General features: G+C 41.7%; 1 protein-coding gene across 4 annotated transcripts in view; it reads left to right on the top strand.

The window, feature by feature from the left end:
- Positions 1-20,900, top strand: part of NCAM2 (neural cell adhesion molecule 2) — a 1,850,180-nt gene that overhangs the window by 985,039 nt on the left and 844,241 nt on the right. The gene's annotated exons all lie outside the window — the stretch shown is intronic.

Genomic DNA, 20,900 nt, shown 5'->3' with positions numbered 1-20,900 from the left:
AATAAAAATATGTGTAATAATGTGGCAATACGTTAGGAGTGCGCAGAAATGCATATGTTGCATTGTTTTGTCGAAAATAATTGTTTTAACTAACGCGCCACATTTGGAAACGGGAGAAATCTATATCATTATAATTAAATAAACCCCTTCACTATGGGTTGAGCTGTGCGGTTTAATTTGGCGACAATGTGGCGGTAACAGTGTTAGTGCCACATCACTAGTACATAACCTGACTGGCACAACTATGGTTTTGGCGGTGGCGTGAAGGACAAACCTCCAGAAAAATGCTGGGGAAAATTCTGCCACCTTACCTCCAAAATTCTGGCATTTAGTCGGAAAATTACCGCAGGTTGTAATACTGTTGAATACCCCCTGGTCGAATTCCCCCTTCGTCCTATGGATTACATAAATGAAGACTAACACTGCCATTTGTAATCTGGTGGTTATTCCGCTGGCCCAAGTAGCGGTAACGGTAATACAGTTTGGTGATATTTCCGGTTGGGTAAATCCGCCAGATTACCAGTAAACTCGACCCAAAGTAAGAACACATCTATTAGTTAACAGTTTCTTTGAAAAACAATTTTGATTACAATATAAGTCTACAATAAACAATATTTGACATTAATGGTAACTCTGCTGTACGTTTTAAAGGTATTCAGCATTTTGAGTGAGGGTTTCAGAAATGAATGATTAGGTTAGTTAGTTAAAGGACTAATAATGCAAAATATGTTCCACACTACAGCCCTTTACTGGTTAATGATACTTGGTTTATAAATGATTCTTGTAAAGATGTGACATGTACATGGGAGGTGGGTGCCTTTGGGACCATTGGTGTCAGGGAGTAGTATCAAGTCAGGGGGGGCCGAGGGGGCTCCCTTGCAGCTCTTCACTTTTTATGTGGTAATTCAACCTTCCCACTTCTGGCTGAAAATAAGCACCCCGATAGGACTTGTGAATTAAGGTCCATGAGAGGTGGAGGCACAACTTTGCTGGGTGTGACATTTGAACTCTCTCACTGAGGCTAACATCATGGCATCGCTGAAGCCTAAGACATGTTGGAATGATGGACATCGGAGAGATGTGTTTTTTCAGTGGGATAAGGCCCAGCAGGATATATGGTAGATGGGAGGGAAAGAGGGGACTCTGAGGATTCCATACAGCACTTCCGGTGTCAGTGGCAGTATGCCCACAATTTGGATCGGGGTACTGATGCTGTCCAGAAGATTAAACAGATCCCAGATAAATTAGCAGGACACATGCATCATGAGTGATGATAACACCGCTTCATTCATAGATGCAGAACAATAGCGTGGGTTCCACGGCTTCATTCATAGACGCAGAACAATAGCGTGGGTTCCTAGAGAGAAAAACATGGGATAATCAAACTGACTCTCAGTGTTTTCCACATACTGTAATAGCGAGTCAGCTTTCAACGTGTGCATAGCCTAGTTTAAGATACACGAGTGGAGTGGCAGCTGGAGATTAGCACATACTGATCTGCAAGCTTTGCGCTAGACATTGCTTGTGAGTAGCAAACATGTGTTGTACAAAGCAACAGCTGCATGAAGGGAAGAGGCTAGAGTGATGTCTTGAAACGGCACCTCTCTGTCCACATGACTCATGTTTACGCTGCTAGAATCCAAAATGGCACACAGGGCATTTACCACTTCTATTGGCTCCGGGAAACAGGATGATCCTCATTGATGAGAAATGCATATAGAGATCCAAACACACTGCATACATAATTGGTGGGGGAGTGGATATAGTGGATATAGTATTTTTGAGAAAACCACAATCCACAATCTAATGGAGAAACAAACCCCATGAATAAGAGTGCTGATTAAGTCAATCATTCTATTGTAAAAGGATACAGAAACAGCTTGACTTGGAATATAGTAAACCATTCCTTCTAGAGAGTGGTGCTTTATTAAGAATAGCCAGAGAGAGAGAAGCAAAAGATCAGAACTCAGGTGGAGCATTCAAAAAGTTCTGTGTACGGAGAGACAAGTAGGAGATGAACCAGGGAGCCAAACCTGTTTTGGTGAAGTGAGAATGGCCAACAAGAGGTGGTGAGTGAGAAAGGGACTTGGGGAAGCCAGTAGAGCCAGATCTACAGACGCCACATAAAAAGTACAAGAGCGAATCCCAAAGGGGTATAGTCCATACTCTAGTGGGAGTTGCAAAGCCCAGATGTCTAAACAAATCTACTTTTCTATCTAAACTGTAATACATATTCCAATCATAAAATGTCTGACGCCCACATTGTTAACAGATCCACAATTCAATTATGTATTTCCATGGGTTGCCATTGAGTAACTAATCGATCAATATTGGTCAAATTTCAACACATTTTCAATTTCTACATCAGCCTGTTTCATGTGGAATCCTCTTTCACAATTGTTGAAAGAGAATGAGACAAAACTATGTTTGAATACCAAACATCAAGGCTAATAACAAATAAATAATGTACTAAATTGTATAAATTAAGGTTCTCAACTCGGACTTGAAGTAAATTATCACATATTTTTTTTATTTGTTTTATTTGTTTGAATTGATTTAACAATTTTTGCAAAATAAAGACTAAATCCATTTAAATCCATTTGAATCCATCCATGTCCATGTTGATACCTAAAAAGAAGGGTGGGTCAAACTAACCAAGTCCTCCTCCCTCCCTAGTAAAATACGTAAACAGATCCCCTTGTTTACGTAGGTCTAGTCCCAAGCCATTTGACTTCTCTTCGATGATGATGATAGTAAGTCTCTATTTCCACCTCTCGAGTTATACTGAGTCTTAGTGATTTTTCTTTATTCACTTTAAGCTTTAGCTTTCATTATTTCAAACAGCTATAGGGCCCGCCTCTCCCTACAAGTTTTTCAGTTTTGGCCTTGGTGGGGTTCCCTCATCCCAATCCGCCTTTTGCTCCAGATCAATACTTTTAAAATAGAGGTTACCCCTATCACACATCGTGTATCATCACCAACTTTCAATATCCTCCACCATTCTGTTTCTGTTAAAGTTGTGAAGGCTGACATTATTTGCCCCAAGGACGTCTTTCTGGCTTGGGAAGTTCCTTCACAGCCTAGCAGGAGATGCCTGCTTGATTCTACTTCCTGTTCCTTTTTATAGAATCTGCATTTATTCGTAGAGGTTTGTTTTCTTATGAACAGAACTTCATTTGTTTTCAACTGGTTCAAACGAAAATGCAGGAAAGTCCTACTACAGAGTTTATCTGGGAATTTTTCCAAGTAGCTTCTGATATCGTTTAGTCTCTTTTCCGTTGTCGGGAAGGACTTTGTTATTTCATAACCGTTCGCCGTTACACCTGTGTCAATCCAGTCCAGTTCCAAAGGTTTTTTCGATACGCTATCCGGGTTTCTAACCAGCTGTTCTGTATTAACATCAATTTCCTTCAGTAATTTGATATTTAGATTTTTCCACTCATCCAGTTGCTTAATGCAGTTATTTTCCATTTCTCTTTCCACCAACTCCAGGACCTTTGGTTGCCTTTCCTGTATGATCTTCCGGTAGAGCATCAGCGTGTTTCTTTCTTTGATCGCTCTCAGTGATGAAATACATAATTCCCGTCTGATAAGTGGCATAGGAGTACTCAGTGATAATCCAAGCACTTGCCTCCAAAAGAAACTCTCCAGTCTCGCCCACAGGTTTTCCTGATGGGGAAGCATGGCCTCCGTTCCATATAGTATAGCAGGAACTACCTTTGCTTTGTAAAATGTTATTACAGCTTTAAGCGAAAATTTCCCATGTTTTTTGTCCATGATTCTTGCTTGCGAGGTTAAAGCTTTCATTTTGGTCCAAATCATGTCTTGCATAAGTTTCTCCTTTAGGTTATTACTTAGCGTCACTCCCAAATATTTATAGTTGTTTACTCTTTCCATCTTTTGATTGTTTATGAACCAATTCTGGTTTTGTTTAGTTTTTCTGGAAGGTTCCCACGTCATCACCTTGGTTTTTGATACATTCATGTGCAGATTATTTTTTTCCAAATAATCATCCAAGTTTGTCAATTGCCTCTGTAGTCCCACCGCTATAAGATCTAATAAGATTATATCATCGGCATAAAGCAGACGTGGAACGGCTTCTCCTCCTATCTTTGGTGGAAAACCTCTCACATTAGCCTGCGCCTCTGGGAAGTCCTTCATATATGCATTACATGATGCCGGCGCGAGGGGACACCCTTGTTTTACACCTCTTTCTGTTTTGATACCTTCTGACAGTAGTCCCTCTCCACTCAGCCTCACCTTGATTGAAGTATTTTGGTAGAGTGCTTTAATTGGTGCTGCTATGAGTTCAGGACATTTAAGGTTTTCCAGCTTTTCCCACAATAGTTGTCTATTGACCTGGTCAAACACTTGAACCAGGTCAATGAAAGCTAAGTGCACTCGTATATTAAGTCTGCATCACAAAAGAAATAGAAAGCTTGATTTATGTCATTCAATTGTGGAATTTATGTCATTCAATTTTTGAACCGTAACTATGACGGTGCTAGTCTTGTTATTCCTTTAATTGATTAGAGTCCTTGTGTGAATTTTTAAAAAAGTGTTGCTCTCAAACATTATCGATTCTTACATATTGAAGATGTTCTTTTTAATGAATGAAGCCCCGTTTTCAAAGAACGATAAATTATACTAGCATAGAGCATTTCTTCAACGGAACTGATTAAGTTGCCAGATCACCAGCCCACATAATGGGCATCATTACGACCCAGGCGGTAAGGGGTTTACGGCGCCGTAAACAGCGCCGACCCTTACCGCCTGAGTACGAAGTCCCTTAGCGCCATGGCGAATTTAACACCTGCTTTTAGCAGGTGTTAAAATCCATGGCGCTAAGGGACCATGGAGGTAATTACGCCACCGTAATTTACGGTGGCGTAATTAACGCCTTCCCCACTCCCATTATGCCCTATGGGGCAAAAATGGGAATGGGGAAGGGTAAATGGGGATTGGGGACTTACCGCCCCGCCAAGGTCGGAATGGGGAGGTAAGTCCGCCAACCACCATGGCGTAAACGTAGTTTACGCCATGGTGGTAAAGTCACAGCCCAGGCGGTAACTTACCGCCTGGGTCGTAATGAGGCCCAATGAGACTTGGTACTTTTGAGTTGATGCTAGTGAGAATTGCACGGCTACAAGCCCAAATAAAGAGCACTTCCACTGAGACTCTGGTGGGAGTTGTGAGGCAACAAGCCAAAATTAAGTCTTCAGTGTGAGATGAGAGACCATCATTGCAAATAAAAAATCTCAATTACTTTGCAGATCCACTAGTTACAAGTACAGGGTTATGGATCTGTGCTGAGTTATGGGAACAAATGGGAGGTTTCTTCTCAGAGTATGCTTTTCACATTTACAAGGCCACATTTCTCCTAGAAGAAACAAATGGCTCATGTGCTTGGGGATATAATACACCAAAATAATACAGAATGTATGCACACACTAATGGCTCTACATTAGGATTTTCTGGCCTATCAATTGCACAAATGTGGCATGAACTATACTGATGATCACATATGAGTCAAGCCTTTCATGTAATGTGCTTCATTTCAGATGAACACATACATCGCCATGACCCAATTGTTAGTAGAAGACACCATTAATTCTGATGTCTGTTATAATTGTGAATGGCTTAATTTCATTAAAAGTGAATTAAGAAATGGGTGCCTCTAGAAGTAATATTATAAATCAGTAGGGTCCAATAACTGTAGAAAGAATTCTTCTTAATCAGAACATGAACTAAACAATATGAAGAAGCAAAGAGACAGAGTGTATGACATTATCTTATGTACAAAACACATTTATGCATAGAAAATGGTTATATTGTTGTATATTATTTACATGCTTGCCCCAGTATTTCTGGCATCATTTTGTTAAGCCTTGAATATGCTTGTCTTTTAACGTCTTTTAAAGTTATTTATTTACTTTCAGTGTGTGTCGCTTGCTCAGCCAGGTGCTTTATTATGTAATATAATGTACAGTTTGTATATAGCGGGCTCCTCTGTGAAGATCAGGCAGTTCCAGCCTGGCAGTAGGCGGGGTAATTTAGTGGGAATCAATGTAATACATACTTTTAGAAAGAAGCAGCTGTTTACTTACCTTCTTCCCAATCTCACAGAAATTATCTAACATGGTTTAATAACACAAGATAAAGAGTTGTTTTAATATGCCTGTCGACACATTTCCTATTTGCAATATGACAAGGGCTAGTGTCGGCAAAATGGTGTCATCTTTTCCTATCCAATAGCCCTGCCTGATTTGCACTTATCTCATTTTATGTACTGTTATGAATGATTTTAAATTATTAATTAGCATTATGTTAAGTATGTCTGCATGTTTGTACAGTTCTTATAATGATTTTTATCATTGAAGGACAACGATGTCAACTGTATAATATTTGAATTGTAATTGTAGTATATTTGCAGAATGTTATCAATATGTAGATATTCTGTTGAAGAAGTGGTCTCATAAGAAATGTTTTTAGAAATATTTTGAACAGTTTTATCTTTTTTCTTTGATGGAAATGCAATATTTTCCAAATGTACATTGTTTCATTGATTAAGTGCAATGTCAATGTAGCTTGGAGTTTTTCCTACTCACAAGTTCCCCCTAGTGAGCAGCCATATCCACTGAGAAACGTCTATTGCAGACGGTTATCACATATATTCCTTACACAGCTGCTGTGCAGCTGCCACCACATCTTTTGAACCAGGATGAACACATAGAGCATGTCATGACCACAACAATGAGCACAACCAGCATTTATCTATGCTATGAACAATAATGAACACAGGCGGGGCAGTGGCTCTGAACCAACGCTGCATACACATTAACTCAAAACATGTGTACTGTCAGTGACTTACAGGACAACTTCCTGGGAGCTTCATTGACATTTTGTGCAAATCACTTTAGGGATTGACTATTGAACTCCATTCTTTAGGCTCTTTTTAAAAATGTTGAATTGATTCTCCTTCTTCCAATTGATAAGCATTGATTTGTTTCATTTGAACTGGATGCCCTTACACTGGGATTTCCTTGAACCCAGCGCAATCCAAAAACTCTGCAAGCTCGGGTTCAAAGAATCCCTGACCAGGAAGATGAAATTCCCATACCCATGAGGGTGAACACTTGGATTGTATTGGTCTCCAATTAGATTGTCAATGAAAAAATAAAAACCCGTTTGACAACATTTGTGTATTGTCTTTATGCCTCAAGAAACAAACATCTTTATACCATTTTTATATGCTCTATTTCTCCCTACTCATGACAAAAGATGTGCTGAATTAGAAAATCTGTTTGAGCTCACCATGTATACATCTTGTCACCTTGTCTCATTCCTGTGCTGGCGTATGCCTTCCTCTGTGACATTGCCCTTACCCTGATATGTGAGAAACTATTCTATAATCTGAAGCCTCAGGGAATGTTACTGTAATCTGCGCCCTCATTGAAACCTTTCCACCATGGTTACATGATTGTAGGGAAGGTAAGCATACATCTATCTCCAACATGTGAGTAGTAAATGCTCATATATTACAGGTATAACCACACGTAAAATCAATTAAGTAGCAACAAATCCAGCTATATATCACGCATAGGGTGTACTTGACCCCCCAGAGGATTGTTAGGTTCAAGAACGCCGGGATATAAACCTGCCCCAAATGCAGGGAGGTGGATGTGGGAATGATACATATGTTCTGAGCGTGTCCTGAAATAAGGAAATTCTGGGGTGAGGCGGCCCACCTCTTGTCTGAGAAAGGGATTAAACTAGATGTGGAATCTGTGTGGGCATGCATGGTGGGGGGATTCTCTAGACCACGTAAACTAGCACATGTCAGCAAACTCAAGGGCCTGGCCTATATATTGGCCAAGCACAGACTCACCATGGGGTGGAAAGTAACTAATAGACCGAGAGTGGATGTATGGTGCCATGACTTCAGAAATGGGTGGACGCGGCAATAGTGGTATGGAGTGAGGCAGCCAATAGGGGGGGAGAAGAAGCAGAGACACTGGGAGACTGGAGGCATTTGGTAGCTACCTTGTCAGAATTCTATCTTAACTGCCCTCGATGAGGAGGATTCTCTGGAGGGTGAGGGGAGGGGGACACCCCAAGAGGTGATGACCGTGGTAGGCGATGGAGAGTAAGCTCTGGCGGGAGGGGAGATGGGTAACAGTGGTTAAACATGGTGAAATATATGTTAAAACTGGAATTCACTGTTTGGTTTGTTTTGGTTGTTGTGTTTGTTTAACATCAATAAAAATTGTTTTTAAAAAAAAGATCAATTAAGTACAACTCACCAACTCAAAATCTAAGTAAGCCAATGGGAGACAGTGGTAGCAAAAGCAAGAGAAGTGATTGAAGATAAAAGGCAGAGAATAAGCATCACATGTCAGAACTCCTCATGCAGACAGCTTTCCATGCAGATGGGGAGAGATAGAGAGCGAGAGGGGAGAAGCAGAGGGAGAGAATGAGGGAGAGAGAGACAGAGAGAAAGAGAGGGATAGACAGAGGGGCAGCGGGAGAAAGAGGCATACTCAGACAGACACTACACATATATCACAATCTGGGCCAGAAATGCAGTCTGGGTAAGCAAGAAGCAAATAAAGTTTCTGGAAACAAGCAATATAATGAAGCTGATAATGCTGGAAAAGCTAAGAGTCATGGATATCTGCTGGACATTTCAAACCTGGGATAACAATGACTCTTGTTAAATAAGAAGGGCCCTACATTCCTTCTTAGTTATAAGGTTGTGATATCCCTTTCTCTGGTCTTGGCATCCACCTCTTAAATGTGGACATGGTGATGTTTCATTTACGACTGCTGAAAATCTGCTCTGTTGTTACCTCTGAAAAATGATCTCTACTGTTGTGTACCCCTTAGAAGGATCTCACTTTAATAATAATAATAATAATAATAATAATAATAATAATAATAGTAATAATAATAATAATAATAATAATAATAATAATAATAATAATAACAATAAACAGACAATTGAAAGCCTCATAATTGAAGCTAGTTGGTGTGAGCACATTGGCACTTTGCAGTCCAACAATAAGGCCTATTACACTGCCCACATTCCACACATCAGCATGGCTAAAACTGACACGAGGGTTGACGATGAGCTAATATTAGCTATAATAAAAAAGCTTACAAAATCAAATGCGCCTGGTCCAAACGGCTTGTCAAACCTAATATTAACCAGTGACAGCAAAATATGGGCTGTCATATTAATCTTGCTATTCCAAAAATGTGTATGGAGGGTCTTATTCTGTCTTCATGGAGAGAAGCCATTCTGGTACATATATATAAAAAGAACTCTAGAATGGATCCTAAAAACTATAGGCTTCTCTCCTTGTTAGATGTTTTGCAGAAGATCGTTGCTACTTTACGACTATGCATACTGTAAGGAACTCATGGTGGCAACTGTAAAGACAGACAAACGTGATCACGATTTAAGGGCATTTATTTAAATAATGTGCAGGTTGGGAAAATGCCTAACCTAAGATGGGAGCAAGCGTCGACCATCAAATGAAAAATAAGGCAGTCCTTGTGGCGTCTTGTCAAAGTAAAAAGGCCTATACTAAAAAAAAAAAAAAAAACTATTGCCAAATAGTTACAACTAATTATAGATATAGTGTGGATAGGGATTTCAATAAAGGGAAAAGTATTCACAAATAATATGTCAGGATGTGATTGCCAGGGTTCTCCTTTCCCCACGTTTTCAGCAAGGGACAAGGTGGGTGTCCTGAGCACAGCACTCACTAAAGCTTTCTCAGCACGAGTTGACAGTTCTATTCCAGCTATCAGGTTCTTTAATGGTTAAGTCTCTATTCAATAAACATTATCTTGCTTTTGAGGGTCTGATATTTTCAACAAACAACCACAAAAGTTCATTTCACTTATGGCTTTGGGTGACAGCCTCACCCCTGGATACCTCTCTTCCGGCGCAGATCTCTGTCAGTCATACTTGACAATTTATTTTAGCACTTCCTTGCTCAACAATCTTTGGGTGGTGATTTTACACCCCTGGATTGCCTTCTTTTGGGGTCAGACCCCTTTTCAATTTCCAGCCTCCCTCCTTCAGGCTCACAATGGCTTTTCTTTCAGGTCCTTCCTCTGTCAGGCTAGGATCCTGATGCCAAGGTGGACACTCTACTTCCCCTCGTCTTTTGATGCTTTTGTACTCAGACAAATCTAAGTGTCTCTTTAAACAGTTCTGTTAGGCTTTGTGCCTTTTTTCATGAAGTTCACTGTGGAAATCCATTCGCCAGGTTATATTTTGTCAACACACTGTTCATAGAACTTTAGACTCTTACACTCATGCGTCTTAATGTTTTTTTTAAACAAAGGTTCTGTGGAGTTCCCTCCGCTGGGTTCACACCTGTCAACACAATGCTCATGGGACTTCAGATTTCATCCCCTTTTGTTAGCATCCCTCCGACGGGTTCACTATTGCCAACCTTTACAATGATCTTCTCATTCCATGCAGGATTCACCTCAATCACCTGTCGGTCAAAGACTTTTGGAGTTTATGGAGGATTTGACAAGGGCCCCTTATGACCACATTGACCCCCTTCTGCCTTTTCCTAAGGCCTCCTGGTTACTGTAGTTCAAATATCAGGGTAATAGCCTAAAGTTTCTCAAGAGAACACACATGTGGTGCCTAATTCTGATATGCTGGCTTTCCCCTTTTCTTTTATCAACAATTCTTTGTTTAGCCACAGTTCAATAAGCCTCTTGCTACTTTCGTTCAACACAGTTCTGTTTCTTTATCGGCTCTGTGCTCGACTCACCGGCTGTGATGAACTGCTTAACGTTCTTGTCTGTAGAGTCAAGGCTGGTACCATTGTGCCATGCGTCTCTCCTCTGCTTGGCTGTCAGCAGAGAAGGCACCCGGGTACCATTGACATCTGCTGCAACGCATGCTGGCTTTTGTCTGCAGTCTTACGATTCTTTCTCTTGAGGCCTCATGTGCCTCTGTCGATAAGCGCAAGGTCACTTATCCTGTTGGGATCCTCTCGACTTGCTTCGTATTTCTCTTCCTTTTGAACTGCTGTGCTGAGGTAGCTCTCACATCGTGTGGTCTGCTTTGCTCGTAGTGTGCTGTCATGCTCCTCCTTTTATCCCTGTGAGGAAGGGAAAGGGCAGTCAGGTGTGTGTGATTCTGGTCAGTTGCATGTCTTTCCCGGCCCCTTGTACTGGGACATGTCAGGTAAACAGCTCTGGTGTTAGTCTGTGTTATTTTGTGTTGTGCAAACGTGTTCTTGTCGGATAAGGGGGGCAGTGTTTTTGAATACCCTAAGTGGAATGAAGGGGACAAGGTGTTTAAAGAAGGGGATACTGCCTCTCACACGTCAGTGTCCCACTACCCAAGGACCCGCTATCCAGATGATCCTCCCGCACTGGTCCACCCACAGGAACTGGATCCAAATGTAATGGCTGTGTCCTGGCCACCTGGATGACAGATCCTCAGGGACTTGATAGGTAGACACCTTCAGGTTTCTTACAATACTTAAGAACTAGGTTAAAGAGAATTATATATTGAGCCCCTTACAAATGGGATTCTGCAGGGATGCTCTCTATCCAATAACTTCTAAGTTTTAAACCTACTGACGTTGAAAGCCAGGGGAAAGGATGGCCCCCTCTATGTGTGGCCCATATTGACTTCCAAGCTCCCTTTGACACAGCAAACAGAAATACATTGTGACCGAAAATGTTGAAGTGGGGTACTCCCTGCCCCCGACGCTACTGAACTTGGTGATCCAGCTGCACAAGGTCACTAGAGTACAAGTCTGCCTGCGTAGTGGATATGCATGCATGCATAGAATACCTAAAGTTACCGACTAGAAGCAGGTATGTGTACTTGACCCCTGCTATTTAAAATATACTTGGCAATTGCCCTCCAAAACAATACCTGGGTATCCCTAAGACACCAAAAGGGGGGGACTGGTGGTGATTACAGCTGATAAAAGAAAGAGGGCAATCATGCTGGGCAGTTTACTCACGGCCTCACATATTGGACAGCGGGTTTTAGCATGAAATGGGAATGGTTATAGGGGAGGTTGTGGAAATGTTCTTTGGGGAGGAGATTATGTGTGCATATGGCGCCCATTAGACTAGAATTTGGGTTGACCTCGCTGATTGGCCAGGTTAGACAAAAGAGGGCCACTGTATACATTAAATCAAGGAAACACACTTCTACCCCAGGACTGGTATATTGAAAGTGTTTAAAAGGGAGAGTGAAAGGTTCTGCAAAGAGATAGGATGGAATCCAGATTGGTCTGAGGGCGAGGCTGTACTATAGGACTATTTAAAACTTTTGTGCTGTGTGACTTGAATGCTAACTATGATCATTTGGGACATTTTAAGCAATATACATCCTTTCGGATCTTAGAAATGTAAAACTATTTAACGTTGTTCTCTGTGCCCGACCTTAGGCATTTTGTGTTGCTTTTACATCCAGGCAGACTACCAACAATGCGGGTTAAAGACCCAGATCTGTCTAATACTGGAGGAAGGACAAACTTGTAGGCTATGTGGAGTAGAAATTCTGCTGGAGACTAACCAACGAGTTTTGATTTCCTGTATACAATTTGGAATGTATGCTGTTTATTATCAAGATGTGCGTATAACATCAATACTTTACAATGTGCAGAGTTTTGGACTTGCTGTTTCAATACAAAGAACCTGAGCGTTTCAAATGTGGAATCAAGTTAAATTGTCTCTGAAGGAGATGGAATGAGCCATTACACCGCTAACGGTTGGCAATGGTGACCGCAAGGGTATTGGTTATTATTGTGAAGGTCGAGTAAGGAATGGAAACAGACTATAAAATGGGTGGATATTGGTCGAGATCCTTTACGTGGCATATCAGTGTAACCAAAGTTTATGGCTGTGACTATATTGTATAGTTCCTTTTATATGGACATGTTTAAGTGGATTATGTCTTTGTTTTTTGTTTCTGTTTGGTTCTAATGTATGTATTTGATGTGGAAAGTTCATAACGAACTGACATTAATACAAACGAAAATGGGTAAGATGGTCTCCAGGGTGAGCCTTTGGCATGCCCATATTGGCTTTCCATTTGTCATTCAATGGTGGGAAACAATTGGATATCTCGATTGGATGTTGGTTAGTTTATTCATCCTTTCCCACCAGATATTCTCCGGGGATTGGGGCCAATTCAGAGCTCAACAAGAAGTGGGTGCAGAGGTGGAGGGTGGAAGATAATAACTGGATCCTTATAGCTAGAAATCAGTTATGGCAGGACGGAAAGATTTTAACTATCTGCTTAGACTTAGTATAGGAAGATATATCCAATCGGTGGCATATCACCTTTACCCCCTGCTGTCCCAGTCCCAACCTCTAGTACCAATAATCGGCCCTATTCAACTGGAACCATGCTGTCGAGTTAACCGCTGCTCCAACCTTTGTCACCATTTACTTCCTCCGGAAATTGCTTTTATATTTGATCTATCAGGGCCGGGAATGTGCAACATCTGACGCCCAATATCTAGGTCAGTGGAGGGAAGTCAAAACTGTCTAATAGGAATATGCCAATACCACATTCTGTCGCCCATTCTCGCTACATCACACATTAAAGGTCAACTCACAGTTTTGTGTGAAAGTTAAGGGCCACCCAATCTTCTTTGATATTTACCCCACTGCTACCCAACTACATCACCCAAAGCACTATGATAAGAGCTGTGTAGCACACTTTTCCCCACACCTGCCTCATATTAATCCAGTGAATGGCCTTGTCAATCAAGGTCATTGTTGTATTTAAAACCCACACACACAGAATCAGAATGTTAGCCATCACTAACTAAAGTACTGTGGCTGAAGGGTATCAGGTAATATTATCCCCATATATATGGTCGCCGTAAATAATATCGCCGGGAAAAGGTTGTGGCGATATTATATGGGTGCCCATATATATGGGGACAGGGGCAAAAAAATAAAATTGAGGGTTGCGGGGGTGTCCCCCGCATGTTCCATGCAATAATGTCGCCACAAAAAACGGCCATTTTTCGGCGATATTTTTGCATGGCGATATTTTTGTGCCGACATTATTACATGGAACCGGCTGAAGGTGGTAAATGCAGTATCCAAACCACAATCCCAGGCAGATTCTGCATCTGGGTCTTGATTTCCAGCTAGATGAATCAATCAGGGCACAGGACCTGGGCTGCACCGATTCTATTGCTATTAGCTTGGGCACTACCCACACAGAGGCATGTTATCATCCCTCTAGCATGCAGAATGGGACAAACAGAGAGCTTGCTGACTGCTCAAAAATCTCCCCACCAATCAGGGACTTTGATATAGTGGTGCCATCATAGGATGCCAGCTGCAGTCTGTGACCCCAAATGCTACACCAACTGGGACACAGATTATGGTTTGGGCCTCGCCATGTGAACCTATGTCCCAACTGGACATCCTGATAGTAAATTATTTGTTTCTGCAGAAACCAAATATCTTGTTGAATCTCATCCAATGATGCTTTAAGCATGTCAGTGATGTTTCTCTTATGTTTCAATGCCTGGGCACTGATCCACAGACTGTCTATGCAAAGCATTCCCCGACAGGTTATTGTTACAGTTTGTTTAGTTTTCTCCGTGGGATATTCTATTCTGCCCCCTTCACTTCTGAAGCTATTTCTGTGCCCACAGACATCTTCTTGGCTGCCCTTTTATACTAGCATCTGAATTTCGAGTTGCTCCTTGAGAGGCTAGTCTTCTGTTACATCATTGTTCACAGTAAACTTAAATCGCAGGGCACTGAGACAAGACCAGACTGCGTCCATGTTTGCGGCATAGACTCCATCAGTCCTGCTGAAGAAATCTAGTTATTCTTGAATCTTTTGGATATAATAGCCATCTTGGAAGTACAGCTTGTGTAAATGCCATAGACAGCTATTGGCATTGACTCCACCTTATGCAAGCTTAATGAGGAATGATGAGAAATCTGAGAGATTACAATTGTGTAATTCAACAGCCAGAAATAATTCTGCAACTCCTCTGGTGAGTGGTAAGTATTACATTTTTGAGCTAATTTTGTGGACTCCGGTTTGGAAGGTGCAGTCGACCCAGTTAGTCACTAGACATTAGTTAATCCCACATCAAAATCAATTGCTCGAAGAGGTGCACTTACTTTGATTTCATTCGTTTTTGGATTCGTATTTCTCTCCTTGACAAGATCGTTTAACAGAGAGAAGCCTCCAACAACTATGACGTTAGAGGAACTCATTTTCAGAAACACATTTTTGAGGAAGAATTAATATTTGAAGGATGCACATTTTCAAGACACATATTCTTTATTTTCATCTTAACAATTAAGACTCCACATTCCAGGTCTTCACATGTTAAGACCGCTTGTGCCCCTGGATTTCTTTTCCAAAAAAGAACATTGGGTTCCACTGAAACTCTTCAAGCGTCCAAGCTTCCGTATCTGTCTTGTGGGCTTTCTGTAAACATGTTACGTTATATTTGGAATTGTATAAAGCCAAGAATACCTTTCATCACTTGATCACCATTTACATTCACATAAAGTGCAGATACATGACAACGTCTATAACATTATCCTTCATAGTGTTATTGGACATTGTGCCAACCTACGGATCACACTTTGCTTTATAGTGACTTAAGTGTTTTATAAAACGAAAAAAACAAAGGAACCCTCCCACCCGGATGTTGCACTGTCGATGCCTCTAACAATGAGCATCGGGATTGATGAAGTGTGTTCAAAATGAATTGGCGAAATGACAATGTGCCACATTGTTTTTCACCATGGGCCTCATTCCGAGTATGGCGGTAAGGGATAGCGGCCACCGGTAACGAGACCGGTGGCGGTAATCCCTTACCGCCATACCCCAAGTTCCCTCTGCGCCCTCGCCCTTAACGCCTGCTTTGAGCAGTTGTTAAAGTTGAGGGCGCAAAGGGGCCTCCAAGCCAATAACGGTGACCGTAATGAACGGTCACCGTTATTTGCATCTTCCCCATTCCCATTGAGCCCTATGGGGGCTCATTTGGGAATGGGGAAGAGCCTTGGTGAATGGGGAATTACCGCCCCGCCAACCTTGGAATGGGGCGGTGATTCCGCCATCCACCAAGGCGCTGCCGGTCCGGGTACGGCGTCAACCAAGGCGTTAATAGCGCCATTGGTTAGCGCCGTACTCGGAATGAGGCCCCATGTGTCTTAGTGCTAAATGTGGGGATTCCCGCCCTCCACATCAGCTATACTCTCCATCCCCTTTTTATAAACTAAACCAACCCTTACCTCTCGATAGGCAAGCAGGCACACATGGACTGCACTGCTCATTACATAGCACACATAGCTACTTGCTTAATACCATTGCATAGGTGCCAAATGTGTCCTTTATAGAGAGATCCGTAAGGCGGCACTGTCCCCTTCTATATTAATGTATATTTACAGCCTACTACCATTTTGATGGCATCATGTATCTTTAGACCTATAGCCTAAAGTAACCCATTCAAGCAACCGTGATTGTATGCTCTTCTGTTTTGAACAGAGCATACGTAATTGGGTTGTTTACAGAAATGACAGAGACCAACTGCATGTCTTTTTTTTTAGTTTTTCTTATAGAGGAGACAACATCCTCTTTGGCTATACAAGGGAGAATGGCTTGGTGTCTATGTGTTAAAAGGGAGAGGCAAACACCTCCTCTCATACCGGGATGCAATTTCTTAGCATCCTGTGACTAGGGGCCTCATTACACGGAAGGCGATAAGGGTTAACGGTCACCGGTAAGGGTACCGGTGACCGTTAACCCTTACCGCCTTACTCTGAGGTCCCTTTGCGGGACCCGACCTTAACGGCTGGTGTAGACCAGCCGTTAAAGTTGGGACCCGCAAAGGGACATTGGTGCTAATTACAGTACCGCAATTTGCGATACCCTAATTAGCTCCTTTCCCATTCCCATTATGCCCTATGGGGCAAAAATGGGAACGGGGAAGGGCCATGGAGAAAGGGGGAATTACCGCCCCGCCAACCTTGGAATGGGGTGGTAATTCCCCTTTCCTTCATGGTGGTACCGGTATGGTACCGGCGGCAACCATGGTGCTAAAAGCACCATGGTTTACCGCCTACCGTGTAATGAGGCCCTAGGTCTTGTAAGGCGTGTTTGTTATCTGCACACAGGGATCCCAAAGCCAGTCTCCAATATGACAATAGACTGATCAGAATTTACCTGCACAGCTTAAAACGAAACATTAGTAAAAATACGAATTTGTCAATAATAATATTGGTATTATCGGCTTTGTTGACCTACACATTTAATGTCATCATCCATTACAACATGCTACTTGCCTGTATTAAACAATGACTAACAACACATGCACTTGCAAAGGCTCTTTTGGAGTATATCTTTAAATTGAAGGCAGTATGATCCTTTGCAGAAATCTCAAGTTGACCCAAGTCAGTTGCAGGCAGGTTAGCCAGTCTGCCATAGCTTTTTACCTCTTATCACTTTGCATTCTGTATTTCAAAACCTGCATTTATGAATGAAAGGAAAGGACGAGCATAGTAAAGGCATAACGTATCATATGAGTTAAGGACAAGACGTGTCCATAATCTCTTGGCTGTCTATACTTTAGAAAATATGCGAGAATATAGTGAGGTTGGATGGGAAAGGTTTGCAAATAGTATGTCAATATTACGCGGGTTCTTAGAATTTGGCATTCACTCCTCAGCAGTCAGTTTGCTTGCCAGACACGATAGGTCTGATTTACAAAGTGGTCACAATGGACTGTTCCCATTGAAGAAAGAAAACAAAGAAAACATGAGGCCATTTGTGGCAGAAGCACAATCATGTTCTACTGAAAATCAAGAAAATATATGGAAAGTAGCCAGTTGCACTCACAATTACTAAAAGGGGCTAGCTTTACCTTGCAGTGGCTTCACATTATGTATGTATGTATGTATGTATGTATGTATTTATTTATTTATTTATTTATTTATTTATTTATTTATTTATGTATTTATTTATGTATTTATGTATTTATTTATTTATGTTCTACATTTATATAGCACACCTAACCATTGGGCATCTGGGTGCTTGTACTTAAGAATACGGTTACATCCAGTTACATTTCAGGCTTAGTCTATGCCCTGGCTTGTGTTTAAGAATATGGTTACAACCCTTTCAGTCCATGTCATAGCATTTAACTTTAAGTGTTGATACATGCAAAATTAGTTACATTGTGCTATAGCTACATTCCAGGCTTAGTCAGGTTTAGTCGTTATCAACATACTTGCTCATTACTTTACGTGGTGTTGTGTATGGCATACACTGATAAGAGTCCCGCTTATTTGCTTAGGGCTTGCCCTCTGAATTAATCAGACAGCCTACGTCGGCTCCAGATTCCTGATCTTTACAGCTATAGATCTTTGTCCCTATCAGGTGTCCCCATGGAATGTCTGATCCACACAACCCTTCTCCCGAGGTTCGGTAACACTAAAAAGGTATCATTGCAGACCTTGCTGTGAACGTGCTCTTTGCAATTTGATGTTATGTCCTGTATGCTGTTGTTTTATGGTATGTTCTCAGCATCACAACAATTACAATGTTACCCTTATTATGCGAAACGTTGTTCTTCGAGAAACCCCTCCATAGCATTCTTGTTGCCTCAGCTGGAGAAAACAGCTAGGGAATCTTTGGTGTCTACGCTGGACATTGATTAACCATCAGGAAGCTGCTGAATATATGGTCCTAAAAAGTAAATCATGGCTGAAACACATTCATCAAAATCTCACACAGTGAAGTGCTCCCAGACAATAACAAATATGTGCACCACTACCTGTGTTTGTTGATTATCGAAAAGACACATGCACCTCACACATAGCATATGTGGCCACAGGTTTTATAGCGCCCCTAGTGAAAGATGCACACTAATTTTGAAAGTTCTACCGTTTTATCATTTACATAAGACGTTTTATCAGTCGTGTGTGCTTATAGTCTCTGGTGAAGGGTGATTACTTTTTTTTATTGTTTACATGAACATCGTCATAACTTCTATCAGCTGGCGCGTTCCGCATTTGCACCAGGAAGCTACTTTATTCACTTTATCAGATGCTTAGTCACTAATCCGACAAGACTTTAGGCATACTCAGCTGGCATGTTCCGCATTTGCACCAGGAAGCTACTCTATCCACTTTATCAAATGCCTAATCACCAATCCAACAAGTCCTTAGTCATACTCAGCTGGCATGTTCTGCATTTGCACCAGGAAGCTACTTTACTCACTTTATCAGATGCTTAGTCACTAATCCGACAAGACTTTAGGCATACTCAGCTGGCATGTTCCGCATTTGCACCAGGAAGCTACTTTATTCACTTTATCAGATGCTTAGTCACTAATCCGACAAGACTTTAGGCATACTCAGCTGGCATGTTCCGCATTTGCACCAGGAAGCTACTTTATTCACTTTATCAGATGCTTAGTCACTAATCCGACAAGACTTTAGGCATACTCAGCTGGCATGTTCCGCATTTGCACCAGGAAGCTACTTTATTCACTTTATCAGATGCTTAGTCACTAATCCGACAAGACTTTAGGCATACTCAGCTGGCATGTTCCGCATTTGCACCAGGAAGCTACTTTATTCACTTTATCAGATGCTTAGTCACTAATCCGACAAGACTTTAGGCATACTCAGCTGGCATGTTCCGCATTTGCACCAGGAAGCTACTTTATTCACTTTATCAGATGCTTAGTCACTAATCCGACAAGACTTTAGGCATACTCAGCTGGCATGTTCCGCATTTGCACCAGGAAGCTACTCTATTCACTTTATCAGATGCTTAGTCACTAATCCAACAAAACATTCGGCATACTCAGCTGGCATGTTCCACATTTGCACCAGGAAGCTACTCTATCCACTTTATCAAATGCCTAATCACCAATCCAACAAGTCCTTAGTCATACTCAGCTGGCATGTTCCGCATTTGCACCCGGAAGCTCCTCTATCCACTTCATGAAATGCTTAGTCACTAATCCAACAAGACCTTGGGTCTACTCAGCTGGCATGTTCCGCATTTGCACCAGGAAGCTACTATATCCACTTTATCAGATGATAAGTCACTAATCCAACAAGACATTAGGCAAACTCAGCAGGTAGATCTTTTTTTGGCGATATGCCTATCTTTCCCTGACACAAGTCTGATTCAAATAGATTACATAATGACATGGTTAGAAGTATTCTTGAAACATTTGAAGAAAACACATGGGCCCGTCTCAGTGAGATAATGCTGACCCACTCCTGATATATGTTTGAAAAGGTAGTGGTGCGAAGGTCTGTGAAAGGTAATGGGTAATGATTTGTATACAAAAATTTGGAATTCTTTAAAAAAAATGCAAAAGATGTATCTTTACTGTTAATAATAGATTAGTAAACCGATCTATGCAATGTGTCCAACTCTATACTTAAGTTATGATACATTTTAAGGTAGTTCTGGATTTTGTAAAAAATTTTCAGGGTAATTCATAGAATTTCGCACGCGGCTGGCACACAGTGTGCGTGTGCGAATGTCTGCGCCAGCTGGGTGCGCTAAAATCGATTTCCGCGCACAGCGTATTCATGGATTTTAGCCTCCTAAACCAGCCGTGGCGCAGAGTGGCACAGCGACCCTGTAGCAGCGCCAGGTACGCCCCAAGAAATCACTAGCGCAAGAAAAAGCCATCAAAATCCCCAATTCAGCGCAAAGGGCTGCGCTAACCCTGGACCAGTTTACAGGGCAGCCAAACAGCAAAGCCAAGCGGGGAACGTGTATTCCTGGGGTTCGCGTGAAGTTTGACACACGAAAGGGCCCTGTGCAAGCGGGGTACGTGTATTATGGGGTTCACGGGAAGTCTCAAACGCCATTTCAGCAG

The sequence above is a fragment of the Ambystoma mexicanum genome, chromosome 7p, assembly GCF_040938575.1.
Source record: "Ambystoma mexicanum isolate Mex_15411 chromosome 7p, UKY_AmexF1_1, whole genome shotgun sequence".
Lineage (NCBI taxonomy): Eukaryota > Metazoa > Chordata > Amphibia > Caudata > Ambystomatidae > Ambystoma > Ambystoma mexicanum.
This window is presented reverse-complemented; position numbering and strand designations above follow the sequence as displayed.